Source organism: Cryptomeria japonica, chromosome 1 (assembly GCF_030272615.1).
Source record: "Cryptomeria japonica chromosome 1, Sugi_1.0, whole genome shotgun sequence".
Lineage (NCBI taxonomy): Eukaryota > Viridiplantae > Streptophyta > Pinopsida > Cupressales > Cupressaceae > Cryptomeria > Cryptomeria japonica.
This window is the reverse complement of record NC_081405.1, coordinates 154,390,329-154,407,950: the sequence shown is the minus strand read 5'-3', so window position 1 is coordinate 154,407,950 and position 17,622 is coordinate 154,390,329. Positions and strand designations below refer to the sequence as shown.

The following is a 17,622-nucleotide window of genomic DNA, read 5'->3' as shown; positions in this document are numbered from 1 at the left end:
AGCACTGGAAAAATTCAAACCCCTTGAAACTCGAACAACACTCCAAAAAAGCATTAAATACATCAAAAGCTGAATACACAAATCAAATTATTTCATAAGGCTTCATTCTTACCAAACCCTTATCAGCAAGCTTTGAGCCAAACTTTGAAAACTCAATCCAAAAATCAACAACCAGCTAGGTTAATCTTTCACCACCAAAACTGGGCTAACTAAAGAGGGTTTTTGTCCTCAACAATCCAAAGAAGAGCTCTCCAAGTTCATTCCAATGGCATCTTGTTATGTGTGCACAAGCAAAATGAAAGAATGAGAGCCCAAATCCTCCTTTTATAACTTTTGAGAACTATTTTAGGGAAAAACGTTTTGCTTTTTTGCTGCTTTTTCAAAAAATGTTTTTTGTCACTTTTCGAAAAAACTATATTTTCTTTTTCACCTTTTTATCGGAAAGCACTTTTTTCTGTACTTTTTTGGGAAAACACTTTTGCTTTTTCATTATTTTTTTAAAAAAACACTTTTTTACTTTTTTGTTATTTTTTTTCGAAAAAGCTAATTTTCCAATCAAAAAGACCCTTCTTTAAAATTAAAAACATTTCACATGCAAAGGCCCCCTTATCTCTCCTAAGCATCCACTTGAAGAACATAACTTTAGTTTACAACATTTCACACTAAAGTAAACTATTAAAACATAACTTTAGTGCAAATATTAAAATAATTCCAAGCACAATGTGGAAAGGCACACCACTATTGGTATAATTAGTGAGATGAAAATAATGGATCATCTATGAACCAATAGTCCAACCTATTCCGAACACGAGTAAATGAAGTGACATCGAAACAGCTACTCCAATAGTGCACTCTCGACTGAATACCTGTATCAGAATAACTTATAGTGAAAGGCGGAATCAAAGGTGAAGATCTTCATTGGGATAACCTGTGAAGTCGAGCATACAGTTTTTTGGTATGCCGATAGTTAAAACAATCCCGATAAGTATCATCCCAGACATGTTCAACATAGCTAACCCGACGATCGAAATCAAGTTGGTGGTTACTTATCCGTATAACCTATGTCGAAATAAAGAAAAAGACAAACAGTTTTCGGCAGCAACAAAGCAGAAAGGCGCCAAACCAGAAGACATGACGGATGAATCAAAGGGACATAAACCTAATATAGGATATTTATATGTAAAACATTGGAGATTTTAGGGGGGGGATCAGATTTTGTAATATATAATACTGTAAAGATATTATCACTATTGTAATACATATTTTCGAGCAATACAAGAACCAGTTCTTTTATTTTAAGATCAGTTCTCTGTTATAACCATTTGAAGCAAGTGGTTGTTATCTTAAATGCTTGTGTGAAGTTTTGTCATAATTGCAAGTTAGAAAAATATAGAGTGCATCTGAGACAAAAGGCAGCTATTTGCATTTTATTCTAATTGGTCTTTCTGTGAGAGTTAAATTCAATAATACTAACTATAATTGAAGATACCTAATTGTAACATTGAGGGTTGGGTAATTGACAGATCCATCCAGGGAAGGATTTAAAAATTGTCTTTCAGAGTTATCCATAGGATTTGCAAGTGAATGATTTTGTTGCCCAAAATAAATTAGGCGCTGGTCTAATTACATACAAATTTCAATTCAAATCACTTATCCGTACTTTTTCAGTTTCATTTTTATTTTAGTAGGAGATATAAGTAGAAGTTAGAAGGAAGGATAGTCAGGAATCTGACAGTAGGAACCAGATTAGAGAAAAGATAATCAATTAAAGAAGATCACCAAGAGAGTAGGAGAAATCAGATAATTGAAAGATAGTTTATCCCAAAGACATATGCCACTTTGACATAAACAACAGAAGTAAAAAATACAATATACAGATTTTCTATAAAAAGCACCAAGTAAGAAGATCAGTTGGCGAGTAGGTACACCCACCTAGGTTCTGCAGAGCCTGAAGTGAGGGAGTTAGCAACCTTGAAAGGTTCATTGTATTAGTTGGCCAAATCAATTGGAAGATTTGATCATTGAGCAAGGCATACTCATAGAATTTTCCAATTTGTTGATCTGAGCACCAACAATGCCATATTCAAACCCTTCAACAGTGTTCATGTCATGCAAATACCTTGCTGGTTCATCTGAACAGAAACCTTAATTAGGGTTTCTACCCTACTTTTTGCACTTACAACCTCAATTTTGAAATCTGAGAACATGGGTATTGATATTATAACTGGTCTTTTGGAACAAAACCCTAATTAAGGTTTGCATCTTACTTTTTGCCCTTAAAGACAATTTTCAAAATCTGAGAACATGGGTAGGAATAATTTAGTATGAGGATTGAAACCCTAATCTCAAAAAAAGCAAAAAAATTCAAACCCTTGCTTTTTACACTTAGAAGCAAAAAATTTTAAATCTGAAGACATGGGTAGGATCAAAACATCCTGAAGAACAAAACCCTAATCTCAAAAAAAAAGAAAAGTTTTTGAAGCTCTGCTTTTTACATCTAGAGGCGAGATTTTAAAATTCCAACAAAATGGGTAGTAATAAAATAGCTCAAAGAATAAAACATAGATGCCATTTTCAAAAAAGCAGAAAAAAAACAGAAAAAACAAAAATTTCTAAAAATAGCAGGTTGTCAGAAATGACTCAAAGCAATTGCAATCTTCGTCCTTCAGACCATCTGAACACTTTGACAACACTTGAATTCAATTCTGAGCATAAATTTTCTATCTGGCCTGGAATGACCTCAAAACTCTCTCTAACTCTTAATTCTCTCAAAATGAAGATTTATGAAAATGCAAAGATAGAAAAAACCTAAAAAAGCGAAAACAAGGGGTCCCCATCTGCGATGGGGCGATGTGTGAATTAGGTCACAACATCTGGCGACTCCACCTAAGGAATGTTCCTGAACATTCCAAAGATATAATCCATTTCAAATCCGGAATCTTAAATTAATCAAAGCTAACCTGCTAGTTAAGAAGGGTACTCAAAAAGTAAGAGAAATCATAAACTGTATCAAGATCTTTTATCCTTCAATTATAAGTGTGTGCATATCCATTTATTCCCATCCCTTAAGACCAATATGACTCTTTGGTTTCATCATGACAAACTGTGCAGTTGCGTGTGTATTTTATCTTAACTTCAAACGCATCCTCAGATAGAGCCTTGTTGGCAACGAGCGTCCATAGCCCCGGCAAGGTTATCTCTATAATCTCACGGGGATTGCTCTACTTCCCGCGATTTAATTTCATTCTTTGTTATTAACGGTACACCTATAGAGATTCCCGCACACCCAAAGCCAAGTGTTTTGATTTTTGTCATTCTTTTCTTTTTCATTCATTTTGATATTCTTTTTCTTTTCCCATATTTCCACACTTAGGCTGGCAAGCAATGAAGCTCGCATGGGCTTGAGTATTATAGTGGTCTTGAAGTAAGATTTTTGGTGATTTTTCTTTTCTTTTTGTATTTGCCATGACTTCACTTCGGAAACCATATTGACTCAGAGAATTCATTTAACTGTAAAAGATATAATAATTGAAAGACTCAATGTCAAGATACAATAGATGATTCCCTTTCTAGTCAAGTACTAATCTGAACTTTAAGGTAATTTAGAAATAATTAATCTGGAATTCTTAAGATTCTCCATAAACGTTTATCAAAGGAATACTAGGACATAATGTCGTAGTGTACATTAGAAGTGTGTTAGTATGCAACATCATCTTTCTCACAAATGGGAATCCCACTTATTGAAAACTAAACTAAGCAAACGAAAGAAAAACAACCAAGAAAATTAATCTAAGAAAGCGACAACGAACTAAACTAACAAAGTGAAACAACTAAACTAAAACACAAAAGAAACTATTCTAACTATGTTCAAGTGAGTTCTATCAGGAAACTCAGAGTTTGAAGTAATGTTTCAAATATTGCCCCCATTGACGGGCATCGGGATGTCTTCTCCTGTCAGGGTTTTCAGTTTGAATGCATTTTCTCCAAGTATCTCAGAAATCCGGTAAGGTCCTGTCCACAAGTTGTCAAATTTGTCATGATCTACTCTCCTCTTGTTTGCTTTATCCCAATAGAGGACCAAATCAGAAATTTTGAAGGCTTTTACTATGGCACGCCTATCGAACCATCGTTTGACAACCCCTTGGTGTTTTGCAAAGTTCTCAAGAGCTTGATCTCTTCATTCTTCTAGTAACAGGAGCTGAGATAGGCCGATTTGAACTCTCTCTTTTGGGTCTAGGTATTCTTGCATGAATTTCAATGTTGGAATCCTCAACTGGATCAGGAAAACAGGATCTTGTCCATAAACTAGGTGATAGGGAGAAGTTCCCAAAGACTTCTTTGCTCTCGTTCTATCTACCCATAGAGAAAACCTCAACTGAGTGTGCAACCTCTTGGGTTTTTCTCTAGTAACTTTTTGATGACACTGAACAAATCTTTGTTTGTGCACTCTGCCAACCCATTACCCTGGGGGTAATAATTCGATGAGAACTTTAGGGTGATCCCATAGTCAAATGCCCAGTTAAAAAATTTCAAGGAAGTGAATGCGGAACCATTGTCGCACACTAGAGCATTGGGGCACCCAAATCTTGTGATAATATGCTCTTCTAAAAATTTGATAACTACATTTGTCGTGCAATTCTTTAACGTTTGGGCTTCAAACCATCTGGTACAATAGTCAGTCGCAGTCAAAAATATACTTATGTTGTGCTAATGAGGGTGGATTTATATTGCTAATAAAGTCAAGGCCCCATATTGCAAATGGTTTCTCTTCAGAGATAAGTTGTAGTGGCATTGCAGGATTCTTTTCCCGAGTTGTAGTAATCTGGCAGGTATGACAAGTTTTGATATGCTCGTATGCATCTTTGAAAATAGAGGGCCAATAGTATCCTACCCTCAAGATTTGGTATGATGTCGCCTGACTTCCTCCATGGCATGTGCCAAATTTAGAGTGGTAATGTTCCATGATTCCTAACTTCACCATTTCCCACACATCTCAGATAAATGCCTTCCTGATTCCTTATGTAGAGTACTGATCCCTGAAGCATGTAGCATTGACATTTAAGTCTGAAAGCTCGCTTCTGCACGAGGTTCATTTGTTTGGGATAAGTGTGATTTAACAAGAGATGATGTCATGATACCATTCTTCTAGGGATGCATCGGTGAGAATGTATGTTTCTTGCACAAGGCCAGGTCCTTCAATAGCCATAGTTTGAGCTAAAGCTTGTCCACGAACTAGCTTCATTGGCTGTAATTCAATATCATATTCTTGGATAGTGGCGACCCACTTTCCTCTTCTTTCTCCAAGCTCATTTTGCATTAGGAGTGTTTTGACAACTGCATCTAGAACAATGGCATAGACTTTACTTCTCAAAATATAATATCTAAACTTTTTGATAGCTTTGACCAAGGCATACGCTTGTTTTTCAATACTAGGATACCTCAGTTATGCATCTTTTAGGGGTGAACTCATGAAAGCTATCGGAGGTTCATCTTTTTCTTCTGTTCGCTGAGTGAGCATTGCAGCACATGAATGTTTTGATGCAAAAGAATACAAGTAAAAGGGCTTCGTATAGTCTAGGCTACTTAAGACAGGAGCATTAACTATAGCTTGCTTCATTTCTTCAAAGGCTTTTCTTGCCCGTGGCATCCATTCCATCTTAGCATTTTTCTTCAGCATCTCATTTAATGGCTTTACTATTTCGGCGAAGCCTGTGATAAACTTTCTGACAAAATTGATCTTCCCAAAGAAAGATCTCAACTCTTTTTGACTGGCTAGTAAACTAATCCTTGAGATAGCTTCTACACGCTCAGGATCAATCAGGATTCCTTTCTCTGTGATCAGGTGTCCCAACAACTTGCCTTTGGTGACCCCAAATATACACTTTTTTGGATTTAAAGAAATCCCATATCTTTGGCACCTCTGAAATACCCTTTTCAGGTCTTCTATATGATCTTCTCTTTTCTTTGAAAACACTGTTAAATCATCCATGTAGATGATTATGCACTTTCCAATTAATTATTTGAAAGCGATGTCCATGGCTCTTTGAAATGTGGCCCTTGCATTGATCAACCCAAAGGGCATTCTTTTATAAGCAAAGGTTCCCCATTTTGTAGTAAATGTTGTTTTTATCCTGTCTTCATACTCCACCAACACTTGGTTGTATCCGGAATACCCGTCCAAAAAGGACATCATCTAGGATCCATTGACGATTTGAAAGACCTCATCAAGTGATGGTAAAGGATAACTACCCTTATCTGAAGCTCAGTTCAGATTTTGGAAATCAACACATAATCTGATTTCTCCGTTTTTCTTTCTGACAAGAACAAGGTTGGTGACTCACATTGAGTGGCGCACTGGAAAAATAATTCCTGCTGACAATAATTTTTTAACTTCTTGTTGGATAAGGAGCTCCAATTTTGGGTTAACTGGCCTCTGGCGTTGTCTGAATGGTTTACTTCGTGGCTTGAGAGGAATTGTATCTGTAATGATGGAAGTGCCGTAGGTCTTCAAATCTTCATAACTCCAAGCTATGACACCAAAAAACTGTCTCATGGTTTGGATTACACCAGTTCTTTCTTCTAGTGTACAAGCTTTGCCTATACATACATTCTTGACTTCCTCTTCGGTTCCCAAATTTATCTTTTCATATTGGTCTCCTTCTAACTTTTGTCTCTTTGCTCCATTAATCTGATCTTGGTCAAATATTCTTTTATATTGTATCATTCCTCTAGGAATGATATTCGTCTTTAAATTCAACACACCGTCGTCATCAAATTCAACCTCTTTTGTTCCTTCATCTTCGTCAATGATATGTGTTGCAAAGACATCTGAGCTTGTTAAAAACTCGCGGATACGGTTGTCATCATTAAACACTTGGAAGTTTGTAACATTATCAAGAATTGATGGTATCGGTGATAACTCTACTGATAACTGGCTTATGCCATTCATGGCGAGTGGCTCCAAACAACTGGCCGCTTGTGCTAAAGAATTGGCCATTTGATTGTCCGATCGATTTATATGTTGAATATTGAAAGCATCAAAACTTTCAATAAGATCCCACACTCTGTTGCAGTAACGAGTTCATCTCTTATCATGGGAAACATATCATTTCCTCACTTGCTTTATAAGTACTTATGAAACTCCAAACACCCACAAAATTTTGACTCCTTTCTTTAGGGATAAGAGTAATCCATGAGCTAATGATTCATATTTTGCAACATTGTTTGTGCATGGAAACTCTAGCCTATGAGTCTCAAGGTATATTCCTCCCTATGGACTGATCAATTCAAAACCAGCTACAGCTCCTTTCTTTGATCTGGATCCATCGAACCTTAGAGTCCAAATTTGTTTTGTTCATCGAGGAGGTGATTGAGTTAGTTCATTAGTGGTGTTGTATTCATATCCACTTTGTAATTGGTTCACTTCAACATATTCAAATTCTTGCTCTATTATTCAAGAGGATGTTGAAGCTTGTATTTCAAAAGAGTGATTACGATGATCTTGCAATTGATCTATTTCATTATCTTTGACCTCTGGTTCTTTGGATTCTTCTTGAGAATCTTGTTTTTGAGGATTTTCTTCTGGAGGATCTTCTTCTAAATTCTCAATTTTATTTTCTTCTTCACTTTCTTCAAGATCTTCAAACTGATGAAGCTTCTAACGAACTTCTTTTATAGCCTTTTGGTACATTTTGCAGGTGAATTCTGAATGGGACGTGTCACAGATGCAACACCAATTGGTCATCAGCAGCTCGTGAATCCTGTTCTTCAGATCTACAGTTCGATTGACACTTGTCAAAATGAAGTCCTTGAAGCTTTCAAATAACTTTTCATCTTTGTTTTGATCATCAGGGGCCACTATTGGTGTCAGTTTTGATCCCTTTTTAGCTTTCTTCTTCTTGGATATTGCGTGTAATGTCAAAATTTCTTCCACCTTAGGTTTGTAATAACCTAGGTCTGTCCCAAGAAACAATATTTCATTGTTTTCCCCATATTCAGTGATCATTAATTTGAGCTTTGGTGTATTGTCAATCTTTATTTGATTTGGAACTCCTTTCCACGGCAACCACATATGAGAGAAGTTGATGGAAATATATCCATTCAATTTTCTCGACCAATCCCTACTTAGTAGCATTCCATAACCATCTGGGATATTGACAACAGAAATGTCGATACAACTCTATACTCTAGGATCTGCCGCTAGTTGCATATGAATATTATTCAATTCTCCGATCACAAGAACTTCTGTTTTGTCCAACTGAGTGACCTTTTTGTTGGTCCGTGTAGGTATCACTCCTAGTTTTTGCACATAACTAGAGGCATCATGTTGTTGGGAGCACCGGAGTCTACCAAACAATTATGTACAAGTTTCCCAAATATTCTGACTGGCAGTAAAAACATCGGAGGCTCATCTTTCCCTTGGTAAAGGATCACTGGATGTTTTATTTGATTGTTGTCATCTTGACTTTTTCCTTTCTTCTGCGAAGCCAGCGGTAGCTCATTTGTCAAAATTTCTTCTAGGAATATATTTGTGTCCCCAAGAACTTCTTCTGGTATGATTTCTTCTTGTTTCGAACTTCTTGATGATGTTTGGACCATTCCTACAAAATGAGGAGGTTGTTGTTGCGGAGCATCAATTGACATTTCTTGTGTATCCTAGATAACATTTGTATTTGTTGGAGCATTATGTATATTTCTATTTGGCATATTCTGTGAAGTGCTCCTTGGAGCGACAACTTCGGTTATACCATTCAAGAGTGTTTCTTGAATCTCTGGAATTTTCATCAGCTTGATCAAGGGAAAGCTGACCTTCATTTTCTTGAATTCTTCTAGTACATATGTACCTAATCTCTTCAACTCTTCCTTGGGACGATCTCGTGCCTAAGCTTGTGACTGCCCAGCCTGAGGAGTTGTTTGTTGTCTTTGTTCAACTAGTGGTGTCGTAACTTGTCTTGTCCCATTTGCTTGGATATTTTGTTGACGATATTCACGTGAATCTCTTGGAAGAGATGGCACATTTGTAGCATTTGGATTTGGTGGAGTCTGGAAATTATTCGGAGGGATGGATGTGATTAAAGGATCACTTTGGCGAACATTCCTCTAGTACACCTTGAGAGAGTTTCCTGACGTCTGTTGTAATGCTTGTACTTCTCTAGTACCTTGTACTAGTATGCTATTGTTCAATGGGGGAAAACTATAACCATTAATCAGAGCTGGTTGGTTTGGTGGGACTTGTGTATCCAGCCTAGCTTGGTATTGTGGTGTCTCCACTGGGCCATTCGCAGATGCAAGTGGGAATCTTGTATTAGGCCATTATGGAGCATATTCTTTGACATTTTCAAAAACAAGGGCTTGGTCGTACCTTGGTGCAGGGACCAGCTCATATCCTGTCACAAAAGGATCTTTTGTATTTCTTTTCTCGTTCCTAAAGATTTCCGCTGCTACTTGGAACTCGTGACAATTCAATTCAGAATGTTGATTGGTGTTGTGTAGTCTACACCATCCTGATAATGTTGTTTCAACCAGGAATACTTTATCTGCAGGACAGTTATCAATGGTCGGTTGATTATATAAGGGCGATGGTACGGTACCGTTGTTGGGTCCAGTATTCCATGTTTTCTTTTGGAATCCTTGATTGTTGTTCCGGAATCCTTGATTATTTCCTTCATAATTCTGATTGTCTCTCTGGAAATTTTGGTGATCCCTTTGGCATCCAGAAGAACTTTGACCTTGATAATTCCCTTGAGTTGACTGATAATTTCTTTGCATATTTTGTATTTGATTGTTTTGATTCCTTAAATATGTGACCTCGGTTGATAATTTACTAACCTAGTCAATCCATTCTTTCATTTCTTCTTTCTCCTCTGGAGTTCAGACTGAGATCATTGTATTTTGAAGATATACTGGTTGTGCGAGTGGAGCCTAAGAAATAGGTCCTCCTGGGTGGAGAACTAATTGATTATTCGAAGTAGGACCAGATTCATCACAAGAGTATGTTGAGCCAACGCTCGATTGATTTCTTGAATTTGATCTTGGGCAGCAGGAATACCCAAATAATTGAGTGGTCTTGAGGTAGTACCTACTCCCAATTCATTGCTAACTGCTGCAGCATATGCTTCCTTTAAATTTGCTAGGATGGCAGCCTTTGATTTTATAAACATAGCGGTAAGACGGTCTAAAGCTGCGTAGTCTACTTTATATGCTGCAGCATTATCCAAGTTGTAAGGATCTCGCAACCTTGTGTAAGCCTTGTGGAATTTACTATTGAACGTGTTGATCGGTTTGTGTGGTTGTCTCTTCACTTCCACAAATTGTCTATACAAGTCTATCAATGAAATCGGTGCTCTGAATTTCTCTAAGAAAACATCCTTTATTTCTTCCCAGTTGCGGATAGATTCAGCCGGCAGATAGATATACCAGTGAGAGGCTTATTCATCAAAAATGTAAGGAAACAATCTACATGTGATATCCTCTTCTTGGATATCTTTGTTATGGAGAAGATCTTCGAAAATTTTAATATGTTCCTCTGCAGATCGGCTTGGGTCATTACTGTGGAATTTCGAACAAAATTGTTCCGAGTTCTTTGGCATATTATAATAAACGGTAAAGGACATAGCTGATGCATTTGTCCAACACCACACCATTGGAACGTTTATTTGATGTACTCCTGCTTGAATTTGTTGAACAACTGGAGGTGGGGATGCTGGTGGGGATACTTCTTGAACTAGTGTGACTCTTACTAGAGATGTGTTAACTTCCGAAAGTGGAATTTCTAACACTAGGACTTCTTGGGTATCCCTTGGAATTGAAACCTCTACAATAGGAGTTTGAAACAAGCTAGAAATATGGAACAAACTAGAAATATCTTCTTCAACAGGTATCCCTTCTCTTGACGAATCTTCTCCTTCACTTGTCGCAACTGCTCTTTTTCTTTGCTTGATTCTAGTGGAGGATTCTAACTCTACAAACTTCTTAGATGAACTCGGAGCTGACCTCAGGACTCTTTGGAACTTGCCTGGCGAAGGGGAACTTGCACGTCTAGCATGACTTTGCTTAATCTTGTCAAGGTGGTGCAGAAGCAGGTATAGGAGCTAGTTCAACTTCTTGGGGTGGCAATAGACGTTGCTCTCTTTGTATTTCGGCGTCAATACAATCAGCAATTTCTTCTTCTTCCTCAAGAACAAAGCACATTCGACTATAATCAGCAGAGCTTGTTTTTGTTTCCCACGCTAAAGTGTACAATTCTGTAATTACGTTTTCTTGCTTGTCGTTGAGAATCAGGTTCGGCTATACAACAGGATCGGGATCTCTACAAGGTGGAGGAGGAACAATTGGAAGTCCCATTTTCCATCATTTCTCAGATTGAGCAGTTGATTTCAATGAAAGTCATCATATATCTCTGTGAATTTGTTGTTAAGGGCAAAAAATCTTTGTTCCTTCAAATATTTCTCGATTTCTGCTTCAATTTTCCAGCCTTTCTCCTCTTCTTCAACAATAACTCGGCTTGCTTGTTTGAATTGAGTGTGGTTTGTTGTTGACTTCCAAGCAAGCGAACACAATTGATCAGTGATGTTTGTCTGGTATTGTCTAGATTCTGGTTGCTCAAAAGGTATGTCAAAAGGAAACTCATGCAGCAACACCATACTGCTTCATGCCTACTATTTCAATCTATAAATAACAATTACCAATTTGCGTGTGAAACAATAATCAGCCCTCCTAGCGCCAATTTATGTTGGTCACGAAGGAGGGTGAAAAAGGCCTTGAAATTACTCCACAAGTATGAATTGATATGATCCGAAATTCAACTGTTCAGGCATTCATCGCGATTAGGCCCTCCTTCTAGCGCCAATTTATGTTGGTGCGGAGGATGGTAAAAGAGCTCTGGATAATTCCTCCAAAAAAGACTTGATAAGATCTTGAGTTCAGTTGTTTGGGCATTCACAATGATCAGCCCTCCTCCTAGTGCCAATTTATGTTTGTGGACATTTTATCATCTACCGAACACTTAAAATAAAATACCACAAGGATACTTTATCCTCTACTGAACAAAATCACTACTTGTGCCAAGATTGCGAGAAGACCACAAGGCGATTCCAAGGTTTATATGTGCGAACGAGCGACTTTAGCGGGATAGCTGCTTGGGTAGTGTGTGCTAAAAATCTCAAGGGGGACTTACGTTTGTTAACTAGTATCACTCACAAGTTGAACTTAGGCAGATTTAACAACTTATGCTCTATGTTTTTGGATTTTCTGGTTTAGGACTTCAAAAAGATAAAAAAGGATGAAGGTTTAGGGATTCTATACTACTTCTAAGCTATTCCTATGAATTCAAGAGACGGTAATGACTGGATGAAACCGAAAACGACGCTCTGTTTCGCCACTCAGACAACTACGCAAAGCAGGTGCAATCTTCTAAGGTTATACTTAAGGTTTTCACACTTAGGAAGGATACCAACAATTGAACAATATCGCTCCAAGTAGAAGTTAAACATCCATATTTAAAACAGCTCAGACTAACTTTGCACATTGAAAGGAAATCATCCATCCAACAAAAGTATGAGCAAAATTTCACCAATCAAGGCTATCAGATCTATCATTCATCTAACAACTTGAAAACAAGTTACTTAAGTAAATCTAATCTAATTGTTGAAGAGACTATGTAACCATGCAACAATTTAGCAATAAAAAGAATTCAAAACAATACTGATAATGAATATTTTATTACTCAAATAGCTCTGTGCAACAATCTCATAAAACTCTCCACAACACTGAAATGAGAGAATGAGGGGTTTATATAGAGTTTTGAAAGAAAAATAAATGGCCGATATCAATTTAAGATCAATAGTCAAGATCTAAACAACACAACCCTAATTAGGGTTTCCAAAAATAAACTATGAATAACTGCACATAAGACAAGTGGCACGAGATGCTATCTTTTAGGATTGCACCCCCTTCTTCTGATATTCGATGAACCTGGACACAATCTGGTCAACCTCATCAATGGAGACATGTGGCAATAGGTTGACTTTGAATTCTAATCCATCCAAGTTATCGGCGCACAAAGCAAAGGTGATTTCCCAATCCAATTCCTGTTTGTGGAAGGCATCTTTAATGGACATGAGGCTTGACGCCTTAGCCAAGCTATCCTTCAAGATTGGTCCTGTGGAAGGAAAGAAGATGTTTTGAACTTTGACCTCCGAATTCCCCAACTCCATATCATTCTCTCGGAGGGTATCCTTTCCAATCATTTATGTCACTACAAGGAATGTCTTGTCTTGAATCACCTTTATCTACTCCTCTATTTTGTCAGCATCAATCTACACCTTTTCCAAGACCTCATTTTGTGCAATCAATGTCCAAAGCCAATTGTGGAAATCATAAGCAGCCCCTGCTTCAATTATCTTCTGATTGACCAACTCTTGAGATGAGATTCCTTTCAGCTCTCTAAGGGATGGAATGATTCTATCTTGGACATCCTGGAAATCAAACCATATTTCTGCCATATTCTCAATCCTGGAAAGCAAAGAAGAAGTTTGATCATATGTTGATGCAATCCCTTCTATGAACTTGGTGGCTGCTTCTTTTATACTTTCTATCCAATCTCTAGTTTCTCAGGCTATTATTGTATCTTCTTCAGAATGTGTGGCGACCTACTATGAATCCAAAAGTAGGAGTCTCTGGATTTGCTTGATTGAGTGGCTTCGTAGTCAAGTGTTGAATATAATCTCTTAAACGTTCCACTTCTTTCCTATATTCTTGCTTCTTCTCTGTTTCTTCATCCAACTGCGCCTTTATGGATGCGACTGAATTGTCCAGATCTTCCTTACCTTGGGCCTTTGTAGTTGGTCCCAGGTCAAAGGTGGTAATTTCATACTCATGTGGACCAATGTCCCCTTTTGCCTTGTCTACTTTAGGCACCGCAATTTGTACTATACGATTGCATGTCTCATCTCTTTGGATGGTAGAAAATCTTTTGGTCGGCTTCTTCACAGCAATTTGTTCTAATCTGGCTATGAAATCAGCCATGTCATCCTCTTCTGGCTCTTCCATTGATTGTGTGTTCATTTTTAATCTCTCCCTCAGCCATGCAAGAATCGTAGGTTGTTGAACGCCTTACACTTCTTGACCGTCTTTTGTTTCTTGGTCACGTGCAATTCCCCGGACCGGAAATCATTCCTTCTTGAAACTCTCCTTCTGCTTCAATATATGTATCATGCTCAGACTCTAGGATTTCTGTGTCAGTAGGAGATAGTGGTTGATCATCCTCCTAATAGGCTAACTCTGCATTTTCTCTATGGTCTGGAGAAGGAATTTCTATTTCAGCCAATGACTCATCAACAGTCAATATGTATTTCTCATTCCTTGATGTGGTTGAACAAGATGGCTCTACCCTTTGCTTCTTTTGAGCAGATTCTTAATTTTCGATTTCCTTCCCTTTCCTTTTAGCATTCTCGCTTGGTCCTGCACCTAGAGTTGCTTCTTCATTTGAAGAATATCCTTCCATTGCTCCCATCAGGCTATAGGTCAAAGTTACATTTTTCTTATTCAACCTTTCACATTGCTAACCAACCCACCACCTGGGATATTTCATGACCGATCTCATTAGGATGGTTAAGTCTACATGATCTGGCCCTGACCACTTGATATGAGGAAGGTGTGCATGCTCATCAAAGTCTGGTTGAGTATGTTCTCCATCATCTTCCAGCTGATCGAGCACAATGAAAGGTCCGATCATCCTAATGAAATTTACTAACAACCTGGAACACATTCTTTTTTTGATATCAAATTCATCTTCCGCATTTGCCCCATAGTTTTCTATATCCACTATATGTCTGAATCTTTCCTCCTTTGTTGATCTGATGTTGTGGTCAGGATCAAAATTAGCTCTGGATTGGTAGAAGGTAAAAGGATACCACTACATCTCTAGCCTGGCACTTTCAGTTGCATGTGCCGAACAAGATTCTTCCATATTTCCAATAAAGAATGGAAATGATACAACTGCCTTCTGCCTTGTTCTTTTGAAGCTTTGATATGTCTCCAATTGTCTAAGAACTTCTAGTAGGACCATCCTGTTGGTTGGGTAGACTGGCAATAGGTAAGGACGGCCAATGAAACCTTGGATTCTGATACAGGTGAACTTCGAAAACTGGATAAATCAGGATCCGTACTTGTTGATTAAACTTTTCGATTCATGAGAAAGTCTGTTATGAGTACCTCCTTGCAGCGTTCTGGTGACGTACATTAGAAATCCGTCATGGGCTCGGAAACTCTTATCCTTAATCTTCAACTAAGGATAACAATCATATGACTTGAACTCATTCTCACCACTCCCTACTATGCCCTTATAGATCAGTCCTAAATATTTGTAGGTTGCAGCCAATATATAGATTATGTATGAACTCATGTGGAATGCCTTTATCCTATCCAAGTTGATCAACTGCTCATGAAGCTTGTCACTGATTATACGTCACCAGTTGAACAACTCGGTTCCTGCAATGATCTTGTCCATGAAATAATACATCCATGTTTGGAACAATTGACCCTTAGAGCTGCCCATTATTCGATTCAGCAGTAGGATGAGATCTCCATATTCTTCTTTGAAGTATGGACGCAATAAATACTTAGGTACTTTTCCATGAGGTCTCTTCTTCTCCAGCCAAAACTTATTCACATTCGCAACACAGAGTTCCGACTAATTGTTATAGACTCTCTAGGCCTACTCCTTAGTCTTATAGGTGGTTTTACTGTGCTTCGGTATGCCAAAAGTTTCTTGGATGGACAGTTCTAAAAGATTAGCTGGGACTCTTCCATCTGGTGCATAATTTCTCTCGACTGTGCTTTATAGTGCAAAGCACATTCGACTATTAATTTAGTACATTCCTTGGCTGGTGGAAACCCAGCTGCCTAGACAATTCCATTCTGCATCATCTTGCAAGCAATTGGTGTAGGAATGTGTCCATCATATCCATACATCCTTTTCTTGAACTCCTCCATATCAACATGCCCGAGATCTATGTCGGTGATATTCTTCCATTTGGATTTGATTTTAGATTCCTGTTGCACTCCCTTGCTGGCGAACTTCATTGCTATCTGCAAAACACATGAAACTTAACATTATTTCCAAAATTTAATTCTGATTTTTAAATTCTCCTTCCTAAAATTTTCACTTTCAGCCTAAAAAAGGGTTAAAATTTTTGGAAAAAGCATATTGAAAGTGAAGGGTTTGGCCAAAAAATCAATAAAAATTAAGACATAAGGGTGTGGAAATTTAGTCAAATTGAGGTTTTGAATCCTCTTTATGACTGAAATTTACCTCTGATTCTGAAAATCTGTCCTAAAATCAGAGAAAGTTCTTGATTTCTTGACTTCTTAACACCTAGAAATTTTCACTTCTGGACAATTCTTGAGAACTTTAAGAGAAAGCTTCTCTTCAAAGCTCTCCAAAATTCTCAACCTGAATAATGAATTATGAATTGAATGGGTTGAGAATATATAGAATTTTGGATTCATAAACTTAGAAGTTTTATTTTGTTTTATTGTTTTTTGTGTTTTGTTTTTTTTTTTATGTTTCCAAAACGGAAAGTTTTATTCTCTCACAAAAAATCAATTTTATCCAAGAATCTTCTAGAACTTTCTAGAAATTTTGAATTTTGAAAACTTCTCAAGTGTTGAAAATAATAATTTTGAAAATTTTGGAAAATAAAATTATCTTCCAACTTGCTGGTCTGATTTCATGTGAATTGTGATCAAAATCTAAGGGTTTGGACAATTTCTTCATGTCTTAGGGTTTGAAAAGTTCGGACAATTTTGTCTCAGTCTTGATATCTTGGTATGCTTCATGGCAATGGAAAGTTTGGATAGTCACGTGTCTTTGACAAATTTCATTTTGGATTGTGCTTGATTTAGTTGGACAAGACCTTGGACATGTCTCATTCCTTAGCAAATTTTGGTTCCACATCTTTGGACAGGTTTCGATTCATGTTTCATTTCTTGAAAACAAACTTGGAAGGCTTGGAATACGTTCCTGGAATATGCTAAGACATATTGTCTTGAATTGTCTTGGATCTGATCTTGGAAGAACTTTTGGTCAATCATCTTTTGGTGAATCTTCATCCATCATGTCCTGGTGAGCTTGGACAGTTATGCGTCTCTTTTGTCATGAACAATTTTTCTTGTACTTAGCGAATTTTGGGAGTTATTGTGCTTGTTGTCCATGGTGAATTTCAAGATGGATCAACCAGTTTGTCTTTCTATAATATCTTTTTGGCAAAATTTACTTTGTTGATTTTATGGTAGTACTCGTTAACCACAAGCAAACATCCGATTTGTTGCCTTCCCAACCATAGACGATAAGCTCTTATCATCACCCCCGAACACTCTACATGTCCTTCATGTTATTGAATTCATCTATATTGATGCAATCATGACCTTGCATATATATGAATCAATACCTCCTAATAGACCTCAAGTCAGCCATATACTTTTGGCACCAAGGATAGGATCAGAAATATATATTACAAGTTACATATGAGTCTCCCTTAGTTGCAAGTTACATTTAACTTAATCATAAGTTACACACAGGTGGTTCACCCAAATAGGGCATGCTCGTACCATTTCGATACC

General features: G+C 37.4%; 1 protein-coding gene across 2 annotated transcripts in view; it reads right to left on the bottom strand.

Annotated features, from left to right (window-relative positions):
* Positions 1-17,622, bottom strand: part of LOC131051811 (putative uncharacterized protein YDL057W) — a 204,888-nt gene that overhangs the window by 142,870 nt on the left and 44,396 nt on the right. The window lies entirely within an intron of this gene.